The following is a 19,194-nucleotide window of genomic DNA, read 5'->3' as shown; positions in this document are numbered from 1 at the left end:
AAAGTTGCCCCTTCCAACAAGAGTGTCTAGAAGCGGGAAGGACCATAGCTATGGTAAGTTACCCATGTTCCTGCTGTGAACCTCCTATGTTTGACAACTGCACACAAGACACTAGTCTCATCCAGATGTCTCCTATGTGTCTCCCTACTCTACCCAACCCTCCTCCCCCTCCCTCTACAGGTGGGGCACTTCAACCATCCCAAGCAGCCTACTCTCAATTCACATTGGAGCAGCGGTTAATGATTTACCTGCTTCTTACTTTTCTGGCCCTGAAGAAAGTGGTTCACGTTTTTATTCACTACTGAAACCGGTAGGCCCTCCCTCAGCCAAAGACAAAGGAATTGACAAGAACATTGGATAAGCGGCCGAGGAGTCACCTTTTGATGAAGAACTCCAAAAGGGATCTTTGTAATCTTCTGTGATACTCCATACGTTACTACACGCAGAGAACAAATAGAACTCTGGACTCTGTGTTAGTACAAGAAGGGGTTTCTAAAAAATCGAGATAGCTCGGTCATTTGCCAGTGGCGCCCCTGACTAGGTACAGAAAGCACCTCCGGCACCTTTTTACCATTTATACTATATGACATAGGATAAAATAAATTTAACATTTTCCACTTGTCATAACAGTATACACATGCTGCAATAATTACAACATGTGCTTTTAAATCTATCTTTTCCTGCACCAATTCAAAAAGACCCTAGTGCAAGGGCAACCTCTCCTCTACAGCATACCGTCCATGTATGCATGATACACCAACATACCACTGGGTACAGGTAGCCACGAGGACCCAAAAGAACTCAACTAAGGGCAAAATAATTAAATGTGTTTATATGACTTTTTGTTTGTTTGCATTTCCTGAGATTTGACATGTGTGAAAACACTGAATAGGGTACATCTCAGGTGCATTACCCGACACGGTCCAACATATATATGTATTTTCACACTGGGGCAGTCAATTCCTATCTATTCTGGAAAAGGAGTTACGATTTAGGGAAGATCGGCGTGCGGTTAACCTCCAGTCACCACCCTCAAACCGATGGACAGACCCAGCGAACTAATCAGACACTAGAACAATACCTTCGCTGCATGCTCCATCAAATGGAATAAACATGGGTGGAGGTGTTATGGATAGCAAATAATGCATACAACAACTCAGTGCACACCTCAACTGGGCAGAGTCCCTTCTACATACTTTATGCTCAACACACACAGACCTCCATTTACGACCCACCAGAAGTTCTAGAAATGCCAGTTGTTAAAATCCTGCATGACACAATTCATCAGACTTTGAAAGAAGCTACTGAACACCTGTCTCTGGTGAAAAAGGCACACAAGAAATGTGCAGATCGTCACCGAAAGTAGGGGATACGGTTTGGTTAGCCACTAAACATATTAATTAATCAATCGGTTCCATAGCAATCATCCAACTAAAACAGGGCCTGTTAGTCGATCCTTGAGAGGGGCTTTACGGGGGAGTAATGTTATGCCAGCCACAGAACTGTACCACAATTGCGCACTGTTTCACCCCCCGAAGCCAGCTCTCCTCTTCAAGCACACACTAAGAATAGTCCTAGGCTCAGAGGATTGGGTAGGGGGTCCAGTTGGACGCGTTTATGGAATGCCAGGCAGTCAATGTTAGCAAAAGACATGGACAGCAGCTAACTTCCAGGTTCTACAAACATGGCCGACTAGCAGGCCAAGGATTTCATTGAGGATTCCACATCGTCTACATAAACCACACCCCAGGCGTGAACATCTGCTTTGCGTTGATCTGCGTCCAAACAACTGAACGCTTACCACTGAACCTGCAAAACAAGAAAGAAAGGCATTAGAAGCAATCAAGTCGCCTGAATACTTACCCTGCTGACACGCGACTCCTCGTGGCTCTCCTAACAGCTCTGGACTCATCTCCAACCAGCTCTGACTTATCCCTCGTTCCGGTGTCAGCGCTGTCTGTTATCTTGGTGCTGGCTCACACCTCGACTCCGTGCCAGCACCACTGTTCTCGAGGCAGCTTGCGGCTCCGTCCACCCCACCTGAAATGAAAGAACAAAGAAAAACAATAATTAATACAGGCACGTATGTCACCCCCGCAGCAAGACAAGAGACAGTCAAGCACTGGAAGGTATGCTGCTGTGTATTGAAAACAGCTGATCTCAACCAGAAACTAATTGACACGCCGTGCTCTGCAGACTACAGCACAGCCGCACTCATTGTAGCTCCTCAGCCTTGTATTCGCTCCAGAGTGCTTATTTCTGCAGCACAGAAGCTCCACAGCAATCACAAACACTCTACAGCCTCAGTGAAGCTCCATAGCTTCCCCAAACATCAGGATCAGCATACCAAGGTCCCAGAACATTTCTTCCACGGAAGTCATGTACTGAAATACAGGTCACAGCCAGCCTGGACCTGAAACCAGTGAATTAACTGATGGACATACGGACAGAAGAACTGCGCCCCTGAAACAGATGGCAGGACAGGATTTGGAGTCCAACAATACGTAAACCTAGGTGAGCTTACACCCATGGAGGCTATATATTAAAGAGAAGCGAGGCAAGGGAAGGAGGCACCGTGGACAGTGGATTCTAGCCAGTTACATTTCTCTGCCCTTTTTCAGGAGAAGTCCTTGATGCCTCTATCCCATTCATCCTAGAGCAGGATCAGGGTACCTGCAGTAGTCCATACCAGATGGTAAGCATTACACTGTCCCTGCTCCAATTCTAGTAACATCAACTGTGGTCTTGCAGCCTATGTTATCTCCCACATGCTTTGCTCCATGTCTCCGGAAACACAATGTTGCAATCGTCAATGAAATCACAACCATAGGACCTGATTAATCTTCTACCCATGTCAACAGTTTGGCATGTTTGGCCCATGACTTCAAACACCCATCCTTCACTCTCTGTATCTCTCGTACATATTCTGGCTACATATTCTGGCTTCAAGAGATGAGCTGCACAGGACATCAGTCCCTCTTCCCATCCCTTCTTGGATTTTACTCGTCCACAGACTAAGTGTCAAAATTAGCTTTCACAAGTTGGAATAAACTCACATCCAGATCCCCCTCCTCCTCACCTGAATCTTCGGACGTGGGTTTCTGTCTTCAACCCTTCTTTTTCTGAGGCTTGGGTTTCTTTTTTGAGAAGAGATATGGCCTCCCTCGGGTGGAAGCCACTCTGTCACCTTGGAGATACAAGGGGACAGAGGACCCCCTCCCGAGAGCGCCAGCGAGAGGAAATAAACCAATAGCTAAAAAAAACTCTCTTATTGATGATATGAAATCAATCCTTGACGTGAAGTGTTGGATGGTAGATATAGTCTCCAATGTCTGATGTAGCAGTAGATAGCCAAAATTCCTTGTCCAGCAGCGGATGGAAGGTGGAACGGAGACTTAGGTGAGTATTCAATAGTTCACTACTTCCCCCTGGAACGAGGTGAACCAACACCATAGGGCAGGCGGTAGACAGGGTCTGCCGAGCGGAAACTCTGCCCAAATGTAGAATTCAGTAAGCAAGAAGGGAAAGAGAAAGGACCCAGACGGTAATACCCGTGCAGTAAGGAAACTGCAAGGAAGTTAAGAAAGGACCGGAAAGAGTAAAGGGGCGTCAGAAAAGTAAGAGTAGCAGTTTACTGGGTAAAAGGAGAGGAGCCAACCATAGCCGAGTAACAGAAAGGAAGAGACGAACAGCGGGAAACAATAGAAGTGGAGGACAGGGTAACGGGACGAAACCCGGGAAGGCAAAGGTAGCCAAAATGCATGAAAAGTACAAGCGCGAACACCTGGAGCAAAAGCGATGGGTTGCAACGCGCTGGTACAAAAAAAGGGGCGTGGTTAAATACAGAAAAACAACAGAAAGACAGAAAACACTAGCACGGACAAACAGGAAGTAGAGGGAAGGGAGTGGAACATTCTAATGGCGATGTACTCGCCAGCTACTCCATAGACGCCAAGGAGACAGGCGTGAGGAGATGACAGTATGCCACCTCCTGAGTGGTACTCCCCCAGGCAGCCAGGGTGGATACAATGAAACCATTGAACAAGTCTGGATGCATGTATATGTGAAACAGGCTCCCAGGAATCTTCTGACTGGGGGTATCCCTTCCAATGCACCAGATACTCCAGCCGACCTCTTCTGTATCTGGAGTCCCTGATGATAGCCACTTCATACTCCTCTGGGGTGTTGTCATCCATCGTGAGTGCCCTTCGTATGATACGCTGGTATGGGTCTTCCTGGTATACTTTTAACTGGGATGAATGGAACACCGGATGAATGTGTTTCATATGTTTCGGCAGCTGGAGACGGTAGGCGACTGGGTTGATTCTGTCAAGAATGGTATGTGGACCCAGATACCTCGGAATAAGCTTGGAGGGATGCAACCAGCGGCGAAGGAATTTGGTGGATAACCATACCTTGGTTCCCTTCTTACAAAGGGGGGAAGGAAGGCACCGCAGATTGCTTTGTGAGCCATACCGGAGTTGACTGGCATGGAGGCGTTCAGTGGCAATCTTATGTGCTCCGGAGATGTTGGACAGAACTGCATCAACTGAGGGTATCACAGAAGGTGGTACATTCAAAGCTGGAACGAAACTGGGGTGAAAGCCATAGGAACAGTAGAACGGGCTGAGCTTGGTAGCGCTGTGTTTAGAGTTATTATATGCGAACTCTGCGGTTGGCAGTAAGGCAACCCAGTTATCTTGTTGATGGTTGACAAAGCATCGCAGACACTGTTCCAGTGAAGCATTTATTCATTCGTTTGGTCTGTCCATTGGTCTGTGGATGGAATCCTGAGGACAGAGCTCTCTCTATGCCCAATCTCTCGCAAAGTTCTTTCCAAAAGCGTGAGGTGTACTGTGAACACCGGTCGGATATAATCTTATCTGGCAACCCATGTAAGCAAAAGATGTCTTTGGTAAAAACGGAAGCCATCTCAGCAGTAGGAAGGCCCGCTAAAGGAGAGAAGTGAGCCATCTTGGTGAAACTATCCACTGTTACCATAATACACAAACAACCATCAGATGGTGGTAGGTCAACAATGAAGTCAGTGGTAAGGATACTCCATGGTGTGTGAGGTGGAGTATCTTGCTGAAGAAAACCCAACGGTTTCTGAGTGTTGTATTTCTCCCTACAGCAGACAGGACAGGACAGTACATACTTGGTAACTTCCTTAGTCAAACCAGGCCACCAGAACTGCCTCTTGAGAAGATCGGTGGTGTTCAATACTCCCCAGTGAGCTGCCACTGGATCGTTGTGGCACCATTTAAGGGGGCACAGTTGGGATTTAAAATCCGGCAGATACAAACAATGATTGATGAAGTACAGTCCGTCTTGTTTGTGAAGAATATCTGGTGGCTTAATTTTGGGTGGTAACAGTAAGTCTCTCGTGGCCTTGCGGACCTCTTCTAGAAAGGTCGTTACGGTACTTATTATTCTTTTTTGAGGAAGTATAAGATCCAGCCAGTGTTCAAGGGAGAGACCAGGTAGGGGTATCCTGTAGGGAGCGCGTCAGCAAGCAAGTTCTTAGAACCTGCTAAATGGGTTAAAGTGAAATCGTGGGGTTGTGCTTACGTAACCAGGACACCCCGAGAATGACTGGAAAATGAGCGCACTGATTAGATCTTTTCAAGGTGTTCAATCCCTGTCTTATTGGCCCACACAATGTCCATGAAACAACCCACTGCTCCGCAATCAATAAGTGCCAGTACGTCCATTCTTTCTTGTTTTAGGTAGAGTTGAATGGCAACCACCATAAGCCGGTTGTCTTCGATGGAGGTGTTGGAGATCACTGACATTGAGACATAGGGACAAGGTAATCCCCCTCGGAAACTTGTCCCTATTAGTTCCGAGGACGGGACTTTCCCGGCCGCCGAGGTGGGACTTCAGGACAGTCCCTCAACAGGTGGTTGTCAGAGCCACAATACATACACAGATTGTTGTCCTTTTTCCTCTTTTGTTCTTCTGTGGTTAGAGGACCTCGAGTGGTTCCAATTTGCATTGGTTCTTCTTTAGGTTGTTTCCGTGAGGAGGAGGTCGGAATGGTTGATTCGGAGGTTACCAGAAGACTCTGGCCCTTTCGCTGTTCAGACCATCTCTCGGAAAGACGGAAGTCCAACTGTAGGACGGTGGACCACAGGTCTGTCAATGTGGCAGGTCTTGGTACCCAAGCCAATTTGTCTTTCAATTCTTCTCGGAGTCCACACCGGAAAATGGTATATTGAGCAGCCTCTGGCCATCCAGTCTCTGCGCCAACTCGTTTGAACACTGATATATAGGACAATTAGACGGAACTGCCCTGTCGTATATCCAATAATTGTTCGCTGGCAACTTGAGCAGATTCCTGTCTTTCAAACGTCTCTTTGAATTGTGCTGTGAAACCACTGTAATCCTGTAACAAAGGACTGGCACTAGTGACCAGTGGAGTAGCCCAAGCTAAGGCATTCCCAGTTAGGTTAGAGATTAGGAATCGTATGCGGGCCTGGTCAGAGGCGTATGTTTGTGGTCAGAAAGTTAAATGTATAATACATGCTTCCATGAACTCTTTGAACTTGCGAGACGAACCATCATATTTACCGGAGGCCAAGGACATGGGAGGTAGTTCGGTTCGTAATTGGTCTTGGTTGTCTACCATCTGCCTGAGTGTAGCGTTTTCAGCCTTGAGAGCTTAGACCTCTTGTGAAAGTCCTTGCACTGCAGTGAGTAGTTCTTGGACTTGTCCTGCGGTAGCCATTGCAGGTTTATTTAGGCATTGCAAACTGTCAAAATTTGCTTTCTCCAGTTGGAATAAACTCACATCCAGATCCCTCTCCTCCTCACCTGAATCTTCAGATGTTGGTTTCTGTCTTCGACCCTTCTTTTTCTGAGGCTTGGGTTTCTTTTTTGAGAAGAGCTATGGCCTCCCTTGGGTGGAAGCCACGCTGTCACCTCGGAGAGACAGGGGGACAGAGGACCCCCTCCCAAGAGTGCCATTGAGAGGAAAAAAGCCAATAGCTAAAAAAAAAACTCTCTTATTGATGATATGAAATCAATCCTTGACGTGAAGTGTTGGATGGTAGATATAGTCTCCAAAGTCTAATGTAGCAGTAGATAGCCAAAGTTCCTTGTCCAGCAGCGAATGGAAGGTGGAACAGTGACCCAGGTGAGTATTCAATAGTTGACTACTTCCCTCTGGAACGAGGTGAGTCAACACCAGAGGGCAGGCGGTAGACAGGATCTGCCGAGCGGCAACTCCACCCAAATGTAGAATTCAGTAAGCAAGAAGGGAAAGAGAAAGGACCCAGACAGTAATACCCGTGTGGTAAGGAAACCGCAAGGAAGGTAAGAAAGGACCAGAAAGAGTAAAGGGGAGACAGAAAAGTAAGAGAAGCAGTTTAATGAGTAAAAGGGGAGGAGCCAACCATAGCCGAGTAACAGAAAGGAAGAGACGAACTGCGGGAAACAAAAGAAGCGGAGGACAGGGTAACAGAGAGGAGCAAAGGCAAGGAATGGCGATGTAGTTGCCATCTACTCCATAGACGCCAAGGAGACAGGCGTGAGGAGCGTATGACACTAAGGGCCTCAGTACGAGTTTGGAGGCAGCCATGGTGCTAACAGCACCATGGCTGCCTCCAAACTCGGTTCCGGGTCTGGGTTCCCTGAATGTGGACTTACCGGGTCATTCCTACCTTGGAGGACCCAGTATTTCCCCATTCAGGGAATGGGGAGGGAGCTAATAATGGGCCCGTTATTAGCTCCCTGGTCCTTTAGCGGGACCCGCTAAAGGACCTCGGAATGTGGCGGTAAGGGGTTAATGGCACCGGCATCCTTACTGGCGCTGTTAAGCCCTTACTGCCGCACTCGGACTGAGGCCCTAAGACTTGTATTCATTCCCAACATCCAGGAGAACCAGCTATTTCTTTTTTATCAGGGCAGGCCATTCTCTTAATTTCTTTAACAGCTACCTCTTGGTGTACTGTCAACGGATACATAAGCATCTTGCTTTTCCATGCAGGTTCCTTTTCCACCTTTGTAGTCTTGATATAGTCATCCTGGCATGGAAACAATCATTTCGATATCCATCGTAAAGTGGCCCAACATCCTTGAAACTGTCCTTTAGTCATTCATGCTGCAAGGTGAATGAGGCATCTGGCATTGTTTTCCGAAACTTTTCTAGAAAAGAATGTTTGTACGGTATTCAAGGCATAGGGTATGAGAGCACAGACATAACAACTCTCCTTAGATGTTCTCTCTCCCACGTTTCTCCTCATGTGCTCATATCACATGTTATTACTCAAGTGTGCTGCATTATCTAAATAGGTGTTTATCCCTCATTATCTTCCTCTGCATTTCTCCCAATTCTCCCATATGCAATGTTTGTGTACTGACCACGAAGTGAATCAAAAGTAGTCTTCATAGTGGGGAGAACCAAAGGGGCATCAGCCTTATTAGGACCAATGTGATAGAGTATGTGAAACAGGAGAAACAGAAAGACCAAAGGAGTTATTGTACATGTGTACTCTATGCACAAGAGCATGGACATCCATCTCTCTCGCCATCCCAGTACTGGCTGTGCTCATTCATTCCTAAAATCATGTTAGCCTCAGCATTTCTCATTTCTAATATGATCATTAGAAAATTATTTTACTCCTGAAACTGTAGTATGTGCTCAATGATCGCAATTAACACCCTTCTAATCACAGGGCCATTTGTGCGAATTTCAATGTCTCTTCTGACAAAAGCAGGATACGCTTGAAGAAAAAATACAAAAACAGCAAACACAAGCCGATGGACATCCCTGTCGGTGTGAACCATATGGTTAACCAGACAGATACTTTGTGAGAAATGAATATAAAAATTGATCTTGTTTCCAGTTCCTTATTAAAAACTGATGTTTAGGCATAACTTTGATTCATCCAGTTCCTTTTTCAAGATTCCTAAGGCTCTCAGCAAAGGGTTGCACTCCTGCTATAATATCTATAAAGAGTGTCCAACTGAGCCTTAGTCCAAATGCAAAATCTGCATTAACAGCTGGTTGCTTTATCATCCTTCTTCGCCATCGATCAAGTCTGCACACGCTGAACTTCTTCTTCTCTTGCTTCTGGATCAGCAACAGTGGGAGGGAAGGTCTCGCCTTTATATGGTTTTATATCACTTAAATGAAGCCAAGCTCGCCTGCCTTGGACTTTCACTGCTTGGGGTTATATTTTCAATGCAAAAGGGGCCATGGAAACGGGGCTCGTGCCACTTTCGGGTAAAGGGCTGTGTCAACAATAAACAATTTAGGTGCTGATAAACCTTTGCGTGATCCGGTTGCTGTATTGTCTTCATCTGTGTTTGAGACTGACCCCCCTGACGCTTGAGTTGATCTGAAATGAGAGAGATGCTAGAGGTCATACATGTCAAATACTTATTCAATTCATCACCTAACAATTTAGCTGTACTCTGGGTATCACTTCTACTACTCGATGGAGGTGTAAAAGGTGTTCTCATTTGCTGCCCTGTCACTAGTTTGTGTGGGGTAAGGTGATGGTCCTAACCAGGCTGATTCTGACAGGCATACAGAGCCAAGGGCAGGCAATATAACGATCTCTTCTTTAGTGTCAATTTTATTTTGCCAATCCATTCTTTCAGGAGGCTATTGAGTCTCTCACATATCCCGTTTGCTTGCAGTGATAAGCAGAAGAAAACATATGTTTAATGTTCAATAGAAGCCCTATCTGTTCAAATACTTCATTAACAAAATGTGACCCATTGTCAGATCTCAGCACTTCACACACACCCCATCTTGGAAAGACCTCACATACTAAAAGCATAAATGTGCAAGTAGCTTCAGGTTGTGTGCACAGACCTGCCTCGATCCATCTAGAGAAGAGACACACCACCACTATCAGATACCTGTATCCATTACATACTTGCAGCGAGTCAACATAATCAATATGTAAATGCTGAAAAGGACCATTTGGTCAAGGTATTACCCCTCTAATTCTTCTCAGTGTATACCCGGCAGTAAACTTTTGACACACCATGCAGTTTACTATAAAGAAAGCAACAAACATTTGGAATTAACCAGTCTTCCGCAATCAATGCATCAAGGCTCCCCTTAGTCACATAGGTGGGGTAATGCATCTGTTAAAGCACTACCTTTAATAATGCTACTGGCATCACAGGCTTACCAGTCCTATCATGTCGCCATAATGCTTCTGTGAGGGATAGAGTGCATCCTCTACGTTTCCATAATTCCAGCTCTTCCTGCTGTGCACTTCCTTGAATCTCCATATATTGGGTCTTTGGTAATCTACTAAACCCTTCTTGCATCACCATGGTCGTGACTACTTTCTCCATTAGATTTGGAGTATCAACACTCAAAATATCTGGGGAATATGCAAACCTTTTGGCTTCTACATCTGCGGATTCATTCCTGCAAGAAATAAAATGTGTTCACTTATTGTGAGCTGCGCATTTAACGACTGCTATGGCCACTGGGAATTGTAGTGCTTTAATAAGCCTGTCCAATAAGGATGCGTGCTGCACTGGAGTGCCGTCTGCACAGAGGTAGCCCCTCCTTTTCCAACATGCTAGCCCTTCGTGTACGGTTGAAGTCACATAGGGGCGGTCACTCTACACCATCACTTTCTGCCCTTTGTGTTAATCGAGCATGACAATAAGCGCTACCAAATCTGCTGCTTGCGCTGAAAAGTGAGACAGTAGTCTGGTAGGTGCTACAACCTGAAATTCCCCATTCAATCTATGCCTTACTACAGCTGCGCCAGAATGCATTTTCCCACACGTCTGATCCATTTTCGAAGAACCATCAATAAAGAGAATTTCCCCTCCTGCCAAAGCATTTTCCTTCACACAGGGTATATCATTGTAAAATTCAACATAATTAGCACAGACATGCACTTGATCGCCTTCTGCTACTGGCTCAGCTGCAAATGTGGCAGGATTCACTATTTTACATCTGACAATTTTAATCACTGGGTTCAAAATCAATACTTCATAGGCTGAGGCTCTCTGAGATATCAATGTACCTTTGAGCTTCTCTAAAATACAAACAGAGCATTTGGCACCAGGCTCATATTTGGAATGGGACTTGAGGGGACTACTTTTTGTGTGGAAGCCTGCAGCCAACATGGAGACACTCACACAGTCTAGTCCCTAAGAACCACACTGTGCGATGCAGTGTTTTAGGGTGTGGTAGCCCGGACTACTTTACCTGGACTACTTTACAGGGGTAGGCTATATAAACCACACCCAAGCTAAAGAACGTGCTTCGCGTTATTCTGCAGCCAGCAACGTGACGCTCATCGTGTGTTCAGAGACCAGCACCCGGCATTCCTGGAATCGCGGACCTGCAGAGGAGACAAAAGAACATCATTAGCAGTCCCAGCTTACTGCAGCTTTCCATCCTTCGATCCTGGCTGTTCGCGGTCTTCCATCCCGCTGGCAGCATCTTCAGGACATCACGCACGCACCGGAACGAAGCACCTGGAGGGGAGAGAGAAAAAGAGACAATGTTAAACAGGTTACTCACGGCAATCACAGCAGTAACCATAACCTCCTCACCTGGCAGGGCATATCTGGGCCAATTCCGCTCCGGAAATCACTGCACGCCCCGAAAGACCATCGCGACCTGAAAAGGAATAAAGAATACAGGTTAGCCCAAAAGACATTAGCGCGCCGCACTTCGCGCTGAACCTACCTTTCTTCATATGCTCCGCGTCCATAAATCACGACAGGAGCCTGACCCAAGCAGCGCACCAGTGAACCTCCACACACCTAAGGGGGAAACAATCAGGGAAAGACATTAATAGCATGAAAGAAAAGCAAAAGCCTTCAGAGACTGCTATAATCGGACTTACCCCCTTAAAGACACTTGAATGGGTTGGCACCAGTGAAGTTAACTCAGTCGCTTCAACCCACAGAAAACTACGCGCCCCTGCGCAGAAAGCAGGACGGAGAGCACGCCAGACATCATAACAAGGTGAAGAGGGGGCCATCAGGTCGAGTCCAAGGGGCTGGTGGGAGGAAACGAAATCTGTGCCTAAGTCCAGTCCTCCTGTGTTTTCAGGCCCACCTGCCATAGAAGACATCATCCCGAATTGAGCACATCCGGGGGGAATCCGGCAACCAGGGCATACGGGCATCCCCGTGGATACCAGGTGAGCGTAACACATGCTTCCACTGGAATACTATGTAGTATCGTTGCTGGGTTAGGAACTAAAGGAAACTCTGTTTCTACAATCTGGTTAATCGGATCGCATTTCTTGTATAAAGTCCCTGACCCTCCCTTGTTGATAGGATACACTGCAATATTAAATGATGATTCTGATGACACCAGAATACCTAGTTTCATCAGTACTGAAATGGTCTTAAATACAGCCTCATCAGCCTCTCGAGACATGGGGTACTATCTTGCTCGAGGTAAAATTGCCCGTGGCTTAAGCTTTATTTTGACCTCCCCTATCCACTTTAACAATCCTACGTCATAATGGCCTGTAGTCCATAGGACTCTGTGCCCCGTTTCAAAGTGCTTCTCATATAATGCGGGATGCTGCTGCATTATTGCCATTCGTAGTGGGATTTCTCTCTATTCTTATCGAATATGTGATGTTCATAAAGCACACTACTTCATCATCTGTTTGGTCTTCTCTAAACATGTCATCATTAGTAATGTCAGTCAACCTATACCCTTCTTTGAGAGCTATCACTGTCCTCCGCGGTCTACCCTCATAATCCGTTCCTTCGAGCATCGTCATTTCTCTTCATACAATGGCTGGTTCTAGCTCTATAAGGGTTGTCTGTCCCCCCTCTTCTTCCATAGGTATATGTGGGATAAACAAAAACTCATCAGGTAGTCTCACTGTTTTGTCCACTAAGCCAGGTAGACATGTTAGTAGAATGCTCACCCCATAAAGGAAAATCTCCAGCTCTACTGGAATGCCTCACAGAGACACTTGCCCTGTGAATGCCAATATACATTCCCCCACATTTAGGTGGTTTATTCATATTCCCTTGGTCAGTAAATTAAATTATCATGTTAAGATTTGTCATCAAATCTCTTCCCAAAATGTTAATTGGTGTCTGATACACTGTCTGATCTTGGGCAAACCCTTCCCTAGTTTGTGTGCTGCATGGTGGAGGATAAGCTGTCCCGCCTCTTGAAAATTGGCCATTCTGCACGTTCCCTTGGCTCCCACATACACATGCAATGTGCCCTGTCATCCCATGAATCCAACATACTGGGGGTGTTCGTCTGACAAGAACCCCTTGGTTAAATCATCCTTCTGTGTTCTGTTCTCATTCTGTGAATTTTGAAACCCACATTGATTATTTTGGAATCCACCTCTTCCTCTATTGCCCATACATTTGCCTCTTGATACAAACCCATAACCACCTTGGCCCATCGGGCACTGATTATTCTCCTGAGATGCACCCACTGCATCCTGCATTCCCAGTCCTTCTCTGCTTGTCAATACAGCGGCTTCTATGGCAAATTTTTACAACTTCTTCTGAAATAACTTGGCTTCCTCAATTTTCCTATTCTCATTCCTCTTCTTATCTTTCTCTTGCAACAACCGACAGTGATGCAATATTGTCAGCTGTATTTCAGCCCATGGTTTTGATTCCATTCCCACATGTTTCTTCATCTGCCTCTGTACTTGCTCGGGCAACCCTGACATAGAATGTGGTAAAATAATGCCAGAGTCTTTTCCCATGGCTCACGCATTTCAAGTTGCCACTACTCTTGAGTATCCTGAATGTAAACAATAGGGTCTTCATCTTCCTTCATCTTACGTGTCATAATTGCACCCATAACTGATGTGTCAGGATATTGCACCCTGATAGCCCTCCAAACATCTGCTCTGCATTTCATAAATGACACTCCGTCATGCGCTGTGTTTTGTGCTGTCACACTTGAATACCCTGCTCCTTATCCATCTGTGGCCATAGAATATACTGTGGTCTTGCTCCCCCTTTTTCCAATAAGGGAAACTGCATAAACCCCAACCTGCAGTCGGCTCCCTGTCCGTCTCCTTACTGGCAGTGACCTTAACCTGCTAACATATGGCAGTGACTCTCCCTTCTCACTACACAATCATCCTCAGGGAGACTCTGGATATGCTAAGGGATCTATCATCTTATGATCTGGCATCCTATGCTTAGGTTGCTCTAAACCCGATCTTACTTCTTTGTCTGTCTGAAAACATCCCTCAGGGGCACACGTGCTCCCGCTCTCTTCCCCAAGGAAGGATTCTCTTTCCTTGTCTGACATGTCTAGTCCCCAACTAGTGTGACTGTCATCCCCTTCACCCTTATCTACGTTCAGTCTGCTTAAGGGCAAGGCTCTATGCTCGAGACTAAAAGGATTTTCTTCTTCACTTTGTGATTGAAATGCTTGCGATGGATCCCCCCTCCCTCTACTTCCATATTTGCTACCTTCCTTTAATTCTTGATAGGCTTTATTGATTCTGTCTACAACACTTCCCATATCAAAGTTTTCTTCTTCTAACACTACTCAACATACCCCTGATGTTGCTACCTTTAATGGAAGGAACTCTTCTATTCTGTCTCATCGTATTGCTGTTCTTGGCCCTACTGGTTCCTTGTGGGTGAGGCATACATCAAAATCCTGCTGTCTCCTTTTCTGTTCTAATTCCTCATCTAGTTCCCTTCATTTTATTGTCTCTGGTCTAATTCTCTCCTCCTCTTGCCTTTCTTCTTCTCTCCTCACTCCTGCCCTCCTTTGTTCCTCCTCTGTTCACCTCTGTATTCTTCTGTCCCTTCATTTCTGTGCTTCTTCTTCCTCTCTCTTCCTTCTTCTTTTCTCCCTATCTTCAATCGCTCCCTGCCTATTGTTGTATGTCCTCTTTCTTCTGCCTGCTCTTCCTTTTTCGCTTGTTCTTGCTGATACATCTGTTCTTTTTTCTCCCTGCTCTTTCTTTTATGCTCGTCTTCCTTCAATCACTTCTCTCGCTCCTGATCTTTTCTATCCTAGTCATTCTTATCTTCTCTTTGCCTTACTTCCTCGATGCGCTTTCTATCTAGTTTTAGTAATATCTGTCCTCCCATCCATTCGTTCTGCACAAGTGTTACCTCATCAGCTTTATCCTTCTCCCCTTTCCATCTCTTAATCTCTCTTTGTAATTCTGTCAATCGTTCACTCTTCTCTTCTTATTCTCTTCTGGACTATGGTCACTGCTATAAGCGGACGGTTTGTATATTGGGTTATTATACCCTATCGCTGCTTACTGTTCCTTTTAAGGATGCAACCCTACTTCTTCTGCACTAGTGCCTTTCACTTCAGGTGAGGTAAGGGAAGCAGAGGGCTCAACACCTGCCTCACACACTGGCAAAGCATCCACTCCTTAGGTGGCGGATCTGGGGAAAACCTCTGCCCCTGCAAAATGTTGCCATTGCGCCATTCAATTTTCTTCTTGACTTCTCCACTGCTGAGGGGCTCTCAGCGCCCCTCCATTCCTGCCTTGGAATGATCTCTGACCACAAAATCTCATTTTTGCCCAACTGCGAGGACATCACCTGTAATGAAAACATCATCTCCCTTATTAACGCCCCTCTCCCCAGGCTTGCCAAGTAATTTCTCCTAAGTGTATAATCAGAACATCCGGCCTTTGCTTCTTACCAAGCAATTTGTTGATATGCCCATGCAGTTGGGCCCATTTCATTCCGGGCACACCGTGCCACCAAATCCGGTACTCGCCGGTGGTCAGTTCTTCCCTCTCGGCCGTCCAGCTCTCTCCGGCCCTTAACACAAATGAATGCCCTACTACCCAGACAGATCGTCTCGTCCTCCGTGTCGCTGCTATTTAGAAGGAGATGAGAAGGAAGTTGTTACCACTACATTTTATCCGGCCTGATGTATCTCCTGAAACACCCAGACTTCCATCCCCCTATTCTCCTGATTGCTTTTGGACCCAAGCCCACCTCAGTTGCTGATGTGGCTGGCCCTATCCTGAAGGAGTGAGTCCCAAACACCCCTTCTGTAACCCCCATATTCTCTAATGCCATGTCCATGACCCTGCTGAACTGGAAACGGCTCATGGCAAAAAAGAGGAGCCCCTGTATCTGCCTATGCTGAAGGTATGTTGCCAAGCCTGTCACAGGGCACTCTATGCTCCCTTGGATGTTATGGAGTGTAACCATCCTCCCATTCCCCTTCTGATCAGTTTTGGACCTTCTTAGATAAATGCATACCCGTTCTTCTGTCAACTGTACATCTTCCAACCTTAGAAACCCAGAGCCCCTACCATCCCTATTTTTGTGCACCAACTCACATACTCTAAAGACTCCAAAGAAAGCCAATGCGAAGGCTGCCATGAACAAAACCTTCTCCCCCTCGTCATGGGAAACCACCCGCAGAATTTCAGTTAAACTGTGCAGTTTCACAATATAAATGGGCTGCCTTGCGTCTGGCTTTCTCTCCACTTGCTTGGCTCAACCCCTCATCACCATCACAATGTAATGCTCGTTGGTGGGGTCGGCTTTGCCCCCTAGTTTGCAATAATGTGCTATGGCCGCCAAGTGATATGCCATCCATGATATAGTTTTCCCAGACCACCAGCCCCATCCAGAAAATGCGCACACTGGCAATCCCCTCTGCCCATCCGTCAACACCTCCTCCTGGAAGGTCAAGAACCGCTCCCAGCACTCCTTCTATCTTCTTGCTGTGCCAGGTGCCAGAGCAGTGTGTATTAAAGAACTCAGATCCCCCCAATCATGCCCCACCACTGCGTCTTGAATGGGGTCATCATCTTGCTTGCTTCTGCGCAGTTCCCCCGAAACCTCTCCCACTGCAAACGAGAGAGAGAGGGGGTCAGCGGCCATGTTTTTCACCCCAGAAATATGCCGTGCTCTAACTTTAGTGTTCAATGTAAACAGGCATTTTGTGAGCTCTCCCAGAAGCTTCAATATCCTTGAATTACTGGACATCCCCTGATTGATGATCTGGACCATTGCCAAATTATCAGACCAGAGCCTTTTTGTTGTTCAACTCTTTCCCCCACAACTTGAAAGCCACCACAATAGGGAACAATTCCAGCAACGTGATGTCCCTGGAAATCCCCTCCTGATGCCGCGCTATTGGGCAGGCTTGGCCACACCACTTGCTCCCCAAAATGGCCCCAAAACCATGGGAGCCAGATGAGTCTGTGAACAGTTTGAGCTTATCGCTGTTGGCCCACTCCCCCTCCATAGCAGGACACTGTTAAACTCATCCAACAACCCATTCTACATTCTGAGGTCCTCCTTTACCTCAGCCCCCGGTCGCACATGCTGTGATGCGTGCTGCAAACCCACCGTTTTGAGTTCAATAATCCTAGCAAACACCTTCCCCGCCGGGATGACCTTTCTTGCAAAGTTTAGGTTACCTGCCAGTGATTGCAGCTCCCTCAGGGTAGGCTTGCTCCTGCTCCTCAAATCCTTGATAGTTTCCTTCAATTTCAACACCTTGTCCCTGGGCAGCCTGCACTCCCTGCAACTGAGTCGATCTCGATTCCCAGGAATGTCAGCTTTGTGACCGGGCCAACCGTTTTACCCTTCGATAGTGGAACCCCCATTTCCTCCATGAATTCCTGAAACATGCTCATGAGAGAACCGTACTCTCCTGTCTACTTTCCCGATGAACAAAAAATCATTGAGTTAGTTCATGACCCTTCTCCTTTGTGTCCTCTGTTTCAGCGCAAATTCCAAAAATGTGCTAAACTTTTCAAAATAGGCACATGAAATGGCGCAGCCCATTGGCAAGCATTTGTCATAAAAGTACTCCTTTTCCAACTTGAATCCCAACAAATGATAGCTCTCCTTGTGAATCCGCAATAACCCGAAAGCCGTCTCGATGTCAGCCTTCCCCATGAGAGTCCCTCTCCCCGATGCTCTTACCAGCTCCACTGCCTCATCAAATGATGATAAGTGGACCCTGCACATTTGCTCGGCCATCATTAACTGACTCCCCCTCGGGAAAGGAGAGATACTGTATTAGACGAAACTGCCCCAACTCCTTTTTTGGTACCAATCCCAGAGGTGGCACTACAAAATTGTCCAGTGGAGGGGAGGTGAAAGGGCCTGCCACCCTCCCCTGCTTGATCACTTTAGCCACTTTTTGTGCCACAACCTCAGGCATACCCAATGCTGACTTCAAATTCACAGTTTCCCTGCTTACCATCGCACCCTTGTAAGGAATCCTGAACCCCCACCTGAAACCTTCCCAGAGTAACTTTTCATCCATACTGTTGGGATATGGGATATACATTGAGAAAAGGAATCAATCTATGCAGGTGAACCGGAGTGGGCAAATGGGATTTCATTACGTTTCATCTTTTCTTTGGGTTTGGTCGCACTCCTCTGTTTCCCCTCACTGGAGGAAGAGCTGTATTCCCCTGCACTTCTGCCGCCTGCATGTTTAAACCGACATGTTTTACCAAAGGGGAAGTACCCCTCTGCGAATTTCCAGCAAGGTGCCTGCTCCCCCTAGTAACTGGGATGGCTGTTCCAGGAGGAGTGCCCACGAAAGGACCCCCTTCTCTGGTATGAATAAGACCCTCTGAATTTCCCAAAATGAGGCTTCTCACCCTGCGACTTGTCCCCATCCTCCCTTGAAGGTACTTTTTTTTCTATGTACCCACTCACATCTACCTTGTCCCAATATATTGTGGGCCAGACCTGAATTTTGAACCTAAAACTTTTGTCATATTTCAGCCAAGCGTTGCCGCCATAATTCAAATACAATGTGTGTATATACTGCTCATACGCAATCAGCATACAAGCATCCTGAGGATATTTTTCAATCATGATGGATGCTAACATCCTAAATGCTGGCAATCAATTGGTAATGGTCTCCTCCACCTTGGGCCTCTCCCTATCCTTCTTCTCCCTCTCCTTTTCTGTTAGTTCCCGAAAACCTATTCCCACCGGCTCCATGTCCAATAAGCAAAAGATCTAAAAAAATTATTTCCGCAAGATCCTCTCCTTATAAGCCGATTGTATGTGCCAAACCAATGAATTCCCTGATACCCATGGGGGGACAAAACCTGCCATTGCTCTTCCATACTGTGTGACATCTCCTCCCATTACACCCAGCATTTGACCTGCTGCCGGTGTTGGCCACAGCTGTCCCCAAAGACTGCCCCCACCACTGTAGATTTCCTGTGAGGAACCTGCCCCTTGAACCGCCATGGCTGACCCCTGCCCTTGTAGGCC

Source organism: Ambystoma mexicanum, chromosome 3p (assembly GCF_040938575.1).
Source record: "Ambystoma mexicanum isolate Mex_15411 chromosome 3p, UKY_AmexF1_1, whole genome shotgun sequence".
Taxonomy (NCBI): domain Eukaryota; kingdom Metazoa; phylum Chordata; class Amphibia; order Caudata; family Ambystomatidae; genus Ambystoma; species Ambystoma mexicanum.
This window is presented reverse-complemented; position numbering follows the sequence as displayed.